The sequence below is a fragment of the Rattus norvegicus genome, chromosome 5, assembly GCF_021556685.1.
Source record: "Rattus norvegicus strain SHRSP/BbbUtx chromosome 5, alternate assembly SHRSP_T2T, whole genome shotgun sequence".
NCBI lineage: Eukaryota > Metazoa > Chordata > Mammalia > Rodentia > Muridae > Rattus > Rattus norvegicus.
This window is the reverse complement of record NC_141538.1, coordinates 162,732,683-162,744,771: the sequence shown is the minus strand read 5'-3', so window position 1 is coordinate 162,744,771 and position 12,089 is coordinate 162,732,683. Positions and strand designations below refer to the sequence as shown.

The following is a 12,089-nucleotide window of genomic DNA, read 5'->3' as shown; positions in this document are numbered from 1 at the left end:
CTCTAGGTCTCACAGTTTGAGGGCATGCTCCCAAGTGAGCTAGGAGGCTCCCGCTAGCCTCTACCTTTTGAAGGCCCATCACCACCCAATAGCACCTCCATCGGGGTCAAACCACTGACACACCAGCCTATGGAGACATTCATCAATTCATGGCAGAAGGCCATTTCCCCACATCTATAGCGATGAAGCACCTAAGGTAACAAGATACAAAAATTATGTTTGTTTAGTTGCTAACTTAATTTCACTTAGTGGAATAGTTCCCTTGGGGAAGGGCCTGTAACCCATCTTGCATCAGTGGGAAGGAGGTTGAAGAACTCAGCTAAGGTCATGGAGACAAGGAGTAACAGATATGGAGGTTTTAGCTGAGGTTTGATTCAAAGTATCCTCCTCCAATTCTGCACACATCCTCATGGCCACACATGCATGCACATGACCATAAATGCATCCACATGACCACACATGCATGCATATGGCCACATATATGCATCCACATGACCACACATGCGTCTCATGACCACACATGCATCTCATGACCACACATGCATGCACATAACCACACATGAATGCACATACCTGCAGACAGAGAAAAAAAAAAAAAAGAATTCAGGACTTGGCAGCCTGTTAACACTGCCTGTTTCTTTTCTTTCTTTCTTTTTTTTTTTTTTTTGGCCAGGGGAGAGCTCGAACGCAGTCCCCCACTACCACAAATTATGCAGTCGAGTTTCCCGAATTTGGGGAAATCGCAGGGGTCAGCACATCCGGAGTGCAATGGATAAGCCTCGCCCTGGGAAAACCACCTTCGTGATCATGGTATCTCCCCTGCCAGGTAAGTATTGCCTGTTTCTTTTTATTTTTAGGCTTATTTATTTTTTCTGTGTATGAATGTTTTGCCTGCACGTATGTATGTGCACCAGGAGCTCTTGGAGGTCAGCAGTGGGCATCAGATCCTCTGCAACTGGGGTTACAGATGGTTGTGAGCCACCAAGTGAGTACTAGGAATTGGGCTCCAGTCCTCTGCAAGAGCAAGTGTTCTTAACTCCTGAGTCACCTCTCTAGCCTTCTGCCCCTCTCTTGATAACAGCACTGTTTATGATTTCCTCCCCATCTTTCTTCCTCCTCCCCTGCCCCCTTCTTGGGTGTGTGTGTGTGTGTGTGTGTGTGTGTGTGTGTGTGTGTGTGTGTGTCTGACTTATTGTGCAGCTGGAGATTTCCACTCCTCCTGCCTCCGCACCCTGAGTGTTGGAATTATGGGTGTGTGTCACTACACCCAGTTCATGTGCTGCTGGGTTTGATGTGTACTAGGCAAGACTCTGTCAAATGAGCTACACCCAGACCACTGCATGCAGTCTCTCTATTCAAATACCTTTCTTATGTACAAATCACCAGTGTTGTACACCGAGCTGTTGGAAAACATCCACCTAGTGATTGTTTTTCTTTTTATCTCTAGTGATTTACTTTTTGTTTTTTATTTTTTTCAAAAAAGTAGGCTTTAAAAAAGACCAGGAGTCCTGGTGTAAGGTTACAGAGGCCCTAACCGTGAAGCCTCTACAAACTTCAGAAAATAAGTCAGAGAAGGAGCCAGGCCCTTTGCTCCTCAGAACCATGTAATCCATCCTATAATGCTGTGTTTAGCAAGAGCATAAGTCCCATAAAACCCCGTCACTTGGAGCCAGTCCTGAGCCCAGAACAGAATCTGCTAATGATCACTGCTTGCCAGGAACCCACAGGAAACCACCAGACGTGTCGCAGGCCCTGTGCCCGTCTCCTGCCTAAGTTCTTTCCAATAAAGCCTCTTTTCATGAGTTTATAAAAACACTGCTCAGATACAGCAGGGTCTCTGCTTCTTTCCAGGTGAATGTTGGTGTCTGTGGGGCTGTGAGGAACTGAGGCCTTTGAGACAGAGAGAAAATAACAGGTTTTGACGGTATGGATGGTTACCTGTCTACCCTCACTCCTTTCTCTCTAAGGATATTCCTGAGGCTGATTTGGTTGAAAGGCAGCTAAGTGGGACAGACAGAGTGTGAATAACTGGAAGCTGCCCCACCTGGCAGGTCTTTCTAGAAGTTGGTGCTGCCTCAGTAAACCTCAAATGACTTCAGAAAAAGGAGGGAAGTGAAATTCAGACTGGCCTTTTGTTTACGCGAAGAGCATATTGGTATGTAGACAGATGTCTGCATGGCACAGATATTCCTCCCTGTCTAAAAAAATAAAAGGTAGGGGTTGGGGATTTAGCTCAGTGGTAGAGCGCTTGCCTAGGAAGCACAAGGCCCTGGGTTCGGTCCCCAGCTCCGAAAAAAAGAACCAAAAAAAAAAAAAAAAAAAAAGGTAGAAAGAACTTGTGGCCTTCTCCCTACAAAAGAAGTTAACTGAAGGTGTCCATTAATTAAGGTCCAGGTCAGTCTTCTTTCCTACCATAGTCACGCAGCATGCAGCTGTGCTGGAACTCAGTCTGTAGACCAGGCTGGCTTCGAACTTGCAGAGATAAAACTGTCTCTGACTCCTAAGTGCTGGGATTAAAGGAGTGCATCACCACCACCCAGCTTACCCCATGATATTTTTAAAAGAATGATTTATTTAATTTATGAGTGTACTAGCTATTTTCAGACACACCAGAAGAGGGCATCAGATCCCATTACAGATGGTTGTGAGCCACCATGTGGTTGCTGGGAATTGAACTCAGGACCTCTGGAAGAGCAGTCAGTGCTCTTAACTGCTGAGCCATCTCTTTAGCCCCCATAATACTTTTTTTTTTTTTCCCGGAGCTGGGGACCGAACCCAGGGTCTTGTGGTTGCTAGGCAAGCGCTCTACCTCTGAGCCAAATCCCCAACCCCAGCCCATAATACTTTTTTAAGGTTAAAAAATATTTTTATTTAGCTAGACATCACATGCTTTGGTTTCCTCAGGTTTAAGATGAGTTTTGATTATCTTGTAGGGTTGTTGTTAAGAACATGGCCCATCACCTGACACTTGGTGTTTACTGTTTCTTCAGTTCCCTCCCCGCCCCTGCCATATTTCCCCCTAGACACTTACCTGCTGCTTAGTTCTCCTTACTCAGTATTAAAGTTTCAGAAAAGTTGTAAAAACAGAAGAAGGAGTTTAAAGTACCCTTCACCTTTATATACATTTTATTTTTCATGTGTCAATGTGTATGGATGTGCACACATACACATAGAGGCCAGAAGAGGGTGCCAAACTCTTTGGAGCTAGAGTTACAGAAGTTCTTTGGAGCTCTCTGATGTGGGTGTTGGGAATTGAACTCTGGTCCTCTGGAAGAACAGCAAGAGCTTTAGCTGTTGATCTAACCATCATATTTTTTCTTTGTTTCTTTGTTTTCTCCTCCTCCTCCTCTTCCTCCTCCCCCATTTCTCCTCCTCCCCCTCTTCTTCCTCCTCTTCTTTTGGTAACACAAGATAGCCTCCAATTCACTATATAGGGGAGGATGGTTTTGAACTTTCAATCTTCCTGCCTATATCTTCCAAGTGCTGGGATAACAAGTCTGCTCCACTGTTCTCAGTTTATGCTATGCTAGGAATAAAACTCAGGCTTCATGAAAGTCAGGTAGGATGAAAAAGGAGAGGAAAATTTTGAGGGATACAAGACAAAGAGAGAAGCCCTTCACCCAGGTGTCTGTAGTTATGGCTGGGGCCTCCTATTGTAGTGGAACAGAACTCCATTGCCAGCCTTTAAAGGTTCTTTGGTTCTGAGGTAGGACACTGGTGATCTGTGGCCTTGTAACTCTTTCTTACTATTTTGTGACTAAAAGTCTCTTGTTTCTGACTATTCTGTGGCTAACTGCCACTGGTTTCTGACAATTAACTCCTGCTGTTAGCAGCAGGGGAGTCAATAAAGAAGTTTTAGTTGCTGGGGCTCTTTTTTCTCTGGCTCTGGGGCTCCTCACTGGCCACATGAGAGGCTTGAAGTTCATTAACTCTTTATGAACCAGAGAGAAAAGAAAAAAAGAAAAAGAAAGAGTGAAAGAAGGAAAAAAAGAGAAAATTCATGCATGCACAATGAACACCCACTCACTCTGAATGAAGCAGGAAAAGAAGTTCCAACACCTTAATTTTCTGTTGTCAGTATATATACTCTTTCTAAAAAATTACCTCATACAACTATAAAGTATAATCATTACAGCAGGATACTTGATCACATGATTTTCTAAATACTTTAGAAATTTAACATTCCAATAAGTTCATAGTAAGTTTAAGGCAATAATTCATGTCATAAATCGATAAGACTTAAGGAAGAACAGCAGAATTGTTTATATGCCTTTCCATTAAGAGTAGTAGCTGACTAAACATTCATTATCTGTTACTAGCCCCCCATGAGTTCATTATAAGTTTAAAGCAATAATTTTTAAGTCATGAGTTAGCCTGGCTTTGTCAAGAGACAAATCACCTGCCTTGTGTCTTATTATTCTGAAGTTTTGTATAGACAAACTAGTCAATATTTTATTTTCTGACCTTGTACCTACAATAAATTGTCCATTCCCAGTTTATGGCATTTAGTTACCAGACAGAGGCCTTTTACCCACCCTAGAAGGAAAGTTTCACTTGATCATATATTTGTTCCAAGCCTGCTTTCTTTTTCTAGTGCAATTAGCCTGTGACACACTAAGGTTTATAGAGCTGTATTTGCAGCTTTTATTTTATAGGGGACTTGAAATTACTTGTATAAATTTAAGAATTCTATAAAATCATCAGGGATTATGTAATCATCAATTTGTCTACAGAGCATTACTACATAAGTACATCTTCATGTTGATCTGCAGAAAATCTACCCCCTAGGGTGGGCTGATGCCCAGGAATCATTAGGCTATGTAATAGTGACAGGAAAGGTGTATCAGCAGCAAGAAGCAATCCTGGGATGAAGTCTCTAAGGACCATGTATTCTTAGAGCTTACCCATGGCAGGCAATGCAAAAAAGTGGAACATCTCTAGAAAATTCTCTTGCATGCCTTTATCCTTTCCTAGATGGCTTCTGATGCTCCATCTCAAAATCAGCCTTTCAAGGCCGTTTCCTATTCATAGCTGTAAGCCTGAACTTTCTGAGGACCCACCCTAGAAACCTCATTCGTGGGAAAGACACACACTGAAACCGTCATGCAACACCCATGGCATTTTGTTCATCTTTGCTTATTCTAAGTCCATTCAGAACCACCTCACATAGATCTCTTACCATGAGAGAGAAAAGAGGGAAAATAGTTCCTTAGCTATGTTTAGGGATATAACTTGAGAATTACAAAACAGCACAGATGCTGGGACAATTCATTGCTCCTTCTCTCCTGAGGAGCCTGTATTCACACTTGGATGTGTCCTACTTTCCCATACTCTCTTGGGAAGCACATAACCTCACTTGGGTGTGCTGAACTTTGTTCTGAGCACCCACTCTTAAGCTTATATTAAAATATCTCCAATAATCTCCAGCTCTATTCCACAGTGGTTAGTTTTGACATTCCTTTCAGTGTTAAAGTCACTGCAAATACAGCTCTATAAACCTTAGTGTGTCACAGGCTAATTGCACTAGAAAAAGAAAGCAGGCTTGGAACAAATATATGATCACCCAGTTTGCTCTAACTTGAAGTCCCCCCCCCCCCAAACCACAGGTAACTTCCCAGGGTTCTGAGGGTGGCAGTGTGGAGCTGTGTCCTTGTCACCAAGAGGTGCAGGAACAGGTCCATTTTCTCCTCCATCAATTAGAGAGTTAAAAGACTGGGAAAGAAATCATGCATTTCACTGCAGAAAACAAGTTCAGGCTGAGCCAGACTGAAACTGAATTAGAGTTTATTAACAGTTGACCTTTAGGGGCTGGAAACAGATGGCTTAGTGAGGAAAGCAGTTGCCATGCAAGCAAAGGGATCTGAGTTTGGATCCCTAGCACTATGTAAAAGCTGGGGGAAGTGGTATGCGTGTAATCCCAGAGATGGGGAGATGGAGAAAGGCAGATCTCTTGGATCCATTGGGCAGCAGGGCTTACCTGAATTGGTGAGCTCCAGGTCACTGAGAAATGCTGCCTCAAAAGCTAAGGTGGAAGATGACTGATGGAGACACTCAGAAACCAACTGCCTCTGGTCTCCATGGGTGCACCTGCATGCATATATTATATACAGATGTACATGGACACATATAATACACACATCTACACACACACATACACACACACACACACACACACACATACACACTACACAGAGGTTTTAAAAACATGGGCTTTAAGCATACCACGTACAAGTACAACATAGACATGGCTTCTCCTGGAAAACTTTTCCAACATATTTCAGCAGAAACCATATATAACATTTGGGTGACTCTTAGGTCACATCTCAAAGGGTTGCTAAGAGATCTCTCTCTCTCTCTCTCTCTCTCTCTCTCTCTCTCTCTCTCTCTCTCTCTCTCATGATTTGGATTGTAGGATGGCTCCAGAGATGTCTAGGTTGTTTTTTCCCCCATTTAAAAATATATATATATAATCGCTTCTCGGCCTTTTGGCTAAGATCAAGTGTAAAAATATATATAATTTATTTTATGTTCCTTGCTGTTTTGCCTGCAGGTAGATGTGTGTGAGGGTATCAGGTGCCCTGGTACTACAGTTACAGACAGGTCTGACCTGCCATGTGGGTGCTGGGAATTGATTAAGAGCCTCTGGAAGAGCAGCCAGTGCTCTTTATCACTGAGCCATCCCGCCAGCTCCCTTTAGAGGTGTCTTGGATGGGCCTACAATCTGATAAGATAAAACTCTGCTCACAAGGAACTAAGATATGTCTTGTTCTTTAAATGGCTTTCCTGTTAAGTTTGATGGTATAGAGATACTATTTCTGTTTTCCTGTGTATGTATGTGTGTTGAGCACATGTGTGTTCAGGTATGCTTGCCCTCGAAAACACGTGCGGAGCCAGAGGTTGGCTTCAGGATATCTTCCCTTTCTACTTCTCCACCTTTTAAATTTTGAGATAGGGTTTCTTCAGTGGACTTGGAACATGCCATTTCAGCTAGGTTGGCAGGCCTCTAGAGTTCTCCTATGTCTTCAGTGCTAGGTTTATACCTGTGCCCATTATACCTAGGTGGCTCACAGCTTTATGAGTACTCTAGCTCCGGTGTATTTGATGTGTCAAACCCCCATGAACACCTGTACTTATGCGTGTATCCATGTTCTGCCACAGTGCTGAGGTATAGAAGCGCTGCTGGGGAGTGGAAACTCAGGGAGCACTTGACTGTGTTTATCCTGCACCGCTGGCCTACAGGGAGGCACTGAGACACCAACCCCGGGTGGGGGTGGGGGTGGGAAAATACAGCCTAGGATGGGTGGAGCCGAAGCTGGGGTTTCTAAGCTCCTGGGCATCTAGTTGCTGCTGGAAAACCACACAGAGGAGTCAGGAACCAAGGATCAGGAGTCTACAGGTCTGATATGAAGCTGGGATAGGGGACTTTCAAACTCCTGGACGTCCAGTCATCTCTGGGTCTTGAGGAGTTGGAAGCCACTGACTGAGGATGACGAGCTGGAGAAATGGGAACTCCAGCTTAGCTCATTGGTGATTGTCCTTAGCTTGATGTCTGAGAGTGTAGAAGGGCTTTCTGCTGGAGGTTTAGACAGAGTGTGGCTCAGTAGTCAAAAGCCTTCTCTGTGCTCCTCACAGTGGTTCTTGATAAAAGAGAGTCATTGGTTCCAAATTGTTTATTGATTGCTGGTCGTGGGAAATGGGTGCATGCTACCTTCTTAGGGTGGACCAGAGATTAAATACCTTTTGTAGGAAGAATGTCTGGGAAGGGAAGCTCATTAGCTAAACCCTCAGGACCTCTAGATACTTGACTAGTATGGAGAACTCTGTTTTGGGCTATGCGACCACAGGTCATGTTTAGTGTGGCACATGTTCCAGGCCAGGAATCTGGCAGGGATCAAGGAGCCGCCTACCATCTCAGGTGGGTATCTGGGAGCCAAAGACACTCAACCTTATAGAGTTTCCTGGCACAGTCTACTGTCCCACACTCATGTGTACATACCCACATGCAGATGTATACACAATTAAAAATAATAAAAGTAGAGCTGGGCGTGCCTTTAATCCCAGCACTTGGGTGATAGAAGCTGGCAGATCTCTGAGTTCGAGGCCAGTCTGATCTACACAAGGAGTTCCAGGGCAGCCAGAGTTAAATAGTAAGGCCCTGTCTTGAAAGAAATCAAACCAACCAACCAACCAATCAGACAAACAAACAAAGAAAAAAGTAAATCTGAGACTGAAGATATGGCCCAACCTTTAAGTGCTTGCTGCTCTTCCACAAGATCCATTTCTAGATGTTTCATTCCCTAGCATCCACTTTAAGGACTCACAAGGTTCTGTAACTTCAGTTCTAGGGGATATGAAGCTCTCTTTTGGCTTCTGTTGGTTCCCACATTCACGGCACACACACACATAAATAAAAGTAAACAGATCTTTAAAATACTAATTAGGAATAGGACAGAGGTGGTACACATGTTTAATTCCAGCACTCAGGAGACAGGCAGGCAAATTTCAGTGAATTTGAAGCCAAGCCAGTGAATTTCAGGACAGCCTGGGAGAAGCCTTTTCTTGAAAAACACAAACAAATGAACAAACAATAAAAGATGACAATGTGCTTGGGTTGGCAAGATGGTTCAGTGGTTAAGGATACTGACTGCTCTTCCAGAGGACCAGTACCCATATGGCAACTCACATCTGTCTGTAACTCCTGCTCGAGGGGATAGGACACCCACACACAGACATACATGTAGTCCAAACACCAATGTACATAAAATAAAAATAAATAAATTACTAAAACAATTGATTAAATGTCATGATGTTAGTGACAGAGATTAGAATAGAATTAGATGACAATGGTGGCATGTGTCCATGATCCAGAGGTGAAGACAGAAAACCACGAAGGACACGGGAATAGAAAGGAGATGTTCACTCTGAAGTTTGGAGTTGGAAAGATGGCTCAGTGGTTAAGAGTACTTGTTCTTGCAGAGAATCTGGGTTCAGTTCTCAGCACCCACATCGTGGCTCACAACCATCTGTAGCTCGAGTTCAAGGGGATCTGTTGCCCTCTTCTGGCCTCCAGAGACCTCCTGCATGCACATTGCGTGCATACACACTCAGGCACAAACATGTCACATGCACATGTGAAATAAAAATGTATTTATTGATAAACTTTTCCTCCTTCCTTAAATTGCGTTTAAGTATTGTATATCACAATATCAGCAAAGAAAGTTGGACGCTGGACAGACATTTTGCTACCAAATTACACCTCCTTCTGTTCCTTTCTCTTTTTTCTTTTGAGACAGGGTCCATTCAGTCCAGGTTGGCCTCAAATTCCCCAGATAGCCAAGGATGACCTCCAAGTTTTCATCCTCTTCCACTTCCAAGTGCTGAGATTAGAGTTACACACCGCTATGCCCAAGTTTATGAAGTGCTATGGGGCAAACCTTGGGTTTTGGGTGCTACCATGAGCTGCTCCCCCAGCTCCTATCATCCACATCAGACACTTCTCCGTGCCCTGTTTTCCTGGCCTATAAAACAGACACAATGCTCGTTATGCCAGGGTCTAACTCAGTGCTAGAAAATGCTGTGTGGTGGCGGAATGAAGGCCACATTCATTTCGGAGGACATTCCTATGGGTCTGAAACCCCATCAAGTTCCCATCTGAGGCAAAACTGACGCCTCACTGCTTGCCTCCTCCTTTCTTCTAAGTGAAGTCCACACCCAGGAGAGCCTTGAGCTCTTTTTACTCCACAGTCAACACAGTTCAAGGCCATAATAAACTGGATGCGCGTTTTGGCCTTTGCTCTCTCCTGCCTGGTCTTCTCCCCAAGGGGGATGAGCCCAGTCCCAGGCTGAAAATAGAAATGTGTCGGTGCAAGGATCAAGTCACTCACTTGTTTTCTTGAGGGCTCCCTCCACCCTGAATTCTCAGAATTCTTGGCTCTTGGTAGCGACCCCAAGGGATCTGCTCCCAAGCCTGGGGTAGTTGGGAGGATTTACACTGCAGCATACAGGGCCTGGCTTGGTCCACAGAATGGGTTGCAGTGGGGAAAGGGGTTCAGGCACATGCCTCATGATAGCCTGGTGAGACCAGGGCATTCTTAAAGGGCACGAGCCTCATCGCATCTTCTCCAGATACTTTGGGCCAAGCACAACAAGTTATTGGGAAATTCTAGCTTCGTCCTTCTCTCCTGCCTCTCCCAAGACATTGCAAGATGGAGATTTACTGCGTAGCTGGGGTGCAATTACGTGGTGATGGATGCTGGGAGCTGGCTGTTGTTTTTAGAATGGACTCTCTGGAACAACTGTTCCTAGAGGTGGGAGGGTCTGAGTGGATGTTTCTAGGATCTTTGCCTATTACTACAAGAACTGAAAATAATGGCTACACAGTTGCAAAGGGATAGAAATTTATTAGAAATGAAGGGCTAGTATGGATTACAGAGGATATGTCGTCAAGATTAACAGCTGCTCAAAAGAGTGAGAATACTGAAGGATCTTAGGCTATGGCTTGGTGTCTCTTTCTTATAGGGTCTAAAGGAAGGAGGGGCTGGCTACTGTGGGGAGTGGCTTGAGGAGTTCTGTATCTTGTATATGAGTACGCTGTAGCTGTCTTCAGACACACCAGAAGAGGGCATCAGATCTCAATACAGATGGCTGTGAGCCACCATGTGGTTGCTGGGATTTAAACTCAGTACTTGTGGAAGAGCAGTCAGTGTTCTTAACCACTGAGCCATCTCTCCAGTCCAGGTTCTGTATCTTGATTGATAGATTAAGTCATATGCTCATTCTTCCTACAGAACTCATCCTTTCCCATAATGCATCTGACTTTAATTATATGCATGCCCAGTTATGCATAGGTCTAACATTGAAAATAAAGGATTAGCTCTGAGTGTTCACTTGAAGGACACAGTTTGCCTTTTTGCACATGCACCTGACATTAGTTCATGCTGGCCGCCCCTTTTAATCTTCATAGAGGATACCCTGGGAACGTATTTGACTAGAAGCTGTCTAAATTAGACTGTTACTAAGAGCAGAGAAATCTATAGTACTGTTAAGAGACTCAAGTATGTATGGCCTGATATACATACGAGGTTCAGGGGTTCTCATGTTGATAGGTACATTGGGGAAGGGTGTGAACATTGGTTAGGTGAAGGGGCTAGGCTGACAAGTGCACTATGAGAAGAGGGAGGGACAGAGAGACAGAAGGAGGGAGGGATGGAGGGAGGGAGGGAGGAGGGAAGGATGGAGGGAGGGAGAAAGAGAGAGAGAGAGAGAGAGAGAGAGAGAGAGAGAGAGCATAACTCTTTCCACTAGAGACCTAGGCTGCTAAACTAATTCCCATGCTTGCCTGCCTCACACCATGGGTTAAAAAGCCCACTGTGGGACTGCAAGGATCTCAGTGGTAGACTTGTACCTTCCATTACCTAGCATATGCAAAGTCCTGGGCTATAGCGATGTGTTTTGGATCACCAGTTCTTGGTTAAAGAAAAGCCCCATGCCAAAGGCCAGGTGTGCCCAGACAGCATTTATATTAGGGTTCTCTGGAGGAACAGAACATATCTATTTCAAATGGGACTCATTAGATTGTCTCACACAATACAGGCTGGGTAGTCCAATAATGGCTGTCTACAGGCTGAGAACCTTGTAGCTGCCCAGTGCATAGCCTGGATACTTCATAGTTTCAGTCTGGCATCAAAGGCCTGGAGGATTTGTGTAGAGCTTCTGATCTTCAGTCCACGTAGGAATGCTGTAGAAGCTGGGTTCTGATATCAGTAAGAATGGCAGCAAGGTTGGCAGCAATGAAGCCCATGCACTCAGCAGCCACACTTTTTGGAAATGGCTATTCACTCTGGGGGAGGCTATCTGTGGTAGTTTGAATATGCTTGGCCTAGGGAGTCGTACCCTTTGGAGATGTGGCCTTATTGGAGGAGGTGTGGCCTTGTTGGAGGAGGTGTGTCACTGTGGTTGTGGGCTCTAAGACCCTCCTCCTAGCTACCTGGAATCAGTTCTTTCCTGTTTGCCTTCAGAACAAGATGTAGAACTCTCAGCAACTCCTATACCATGCCTGCCTGGATGCTGCTGTGCTCCCTGCCTTGATG

At 44.5% G+C, this 12,089-nt stretch overlaps 1 non-coding gene and 1 pseudogene across 1 annotated transcript; one reads left to right on the top strand and one right to left on the bottom strand.

The window, feature by feature from the left end:
• Nucleotides 1-670: 670 nt before the first annotated feature.
• On the bottom strand, nt 671-834 carry LOC120103202 (U1 spliceosomal RNA). The gene has a single exon (XR_015621484.1). It is a non-coding gene; the product is annotated as a U1 spliceosomal RNA (small nuclear RNA).
• Nucleotides 835-6,469: 5,635 nt separating this feature from the next.
• On the top strand, nt 6,470-6,617 carry LOC120103322 (U2 spliceosomal RNA; annotated as a pseudogene).
• Nucleotides 6,618-12,089: the final 5,472 nt, after the last annotated feature.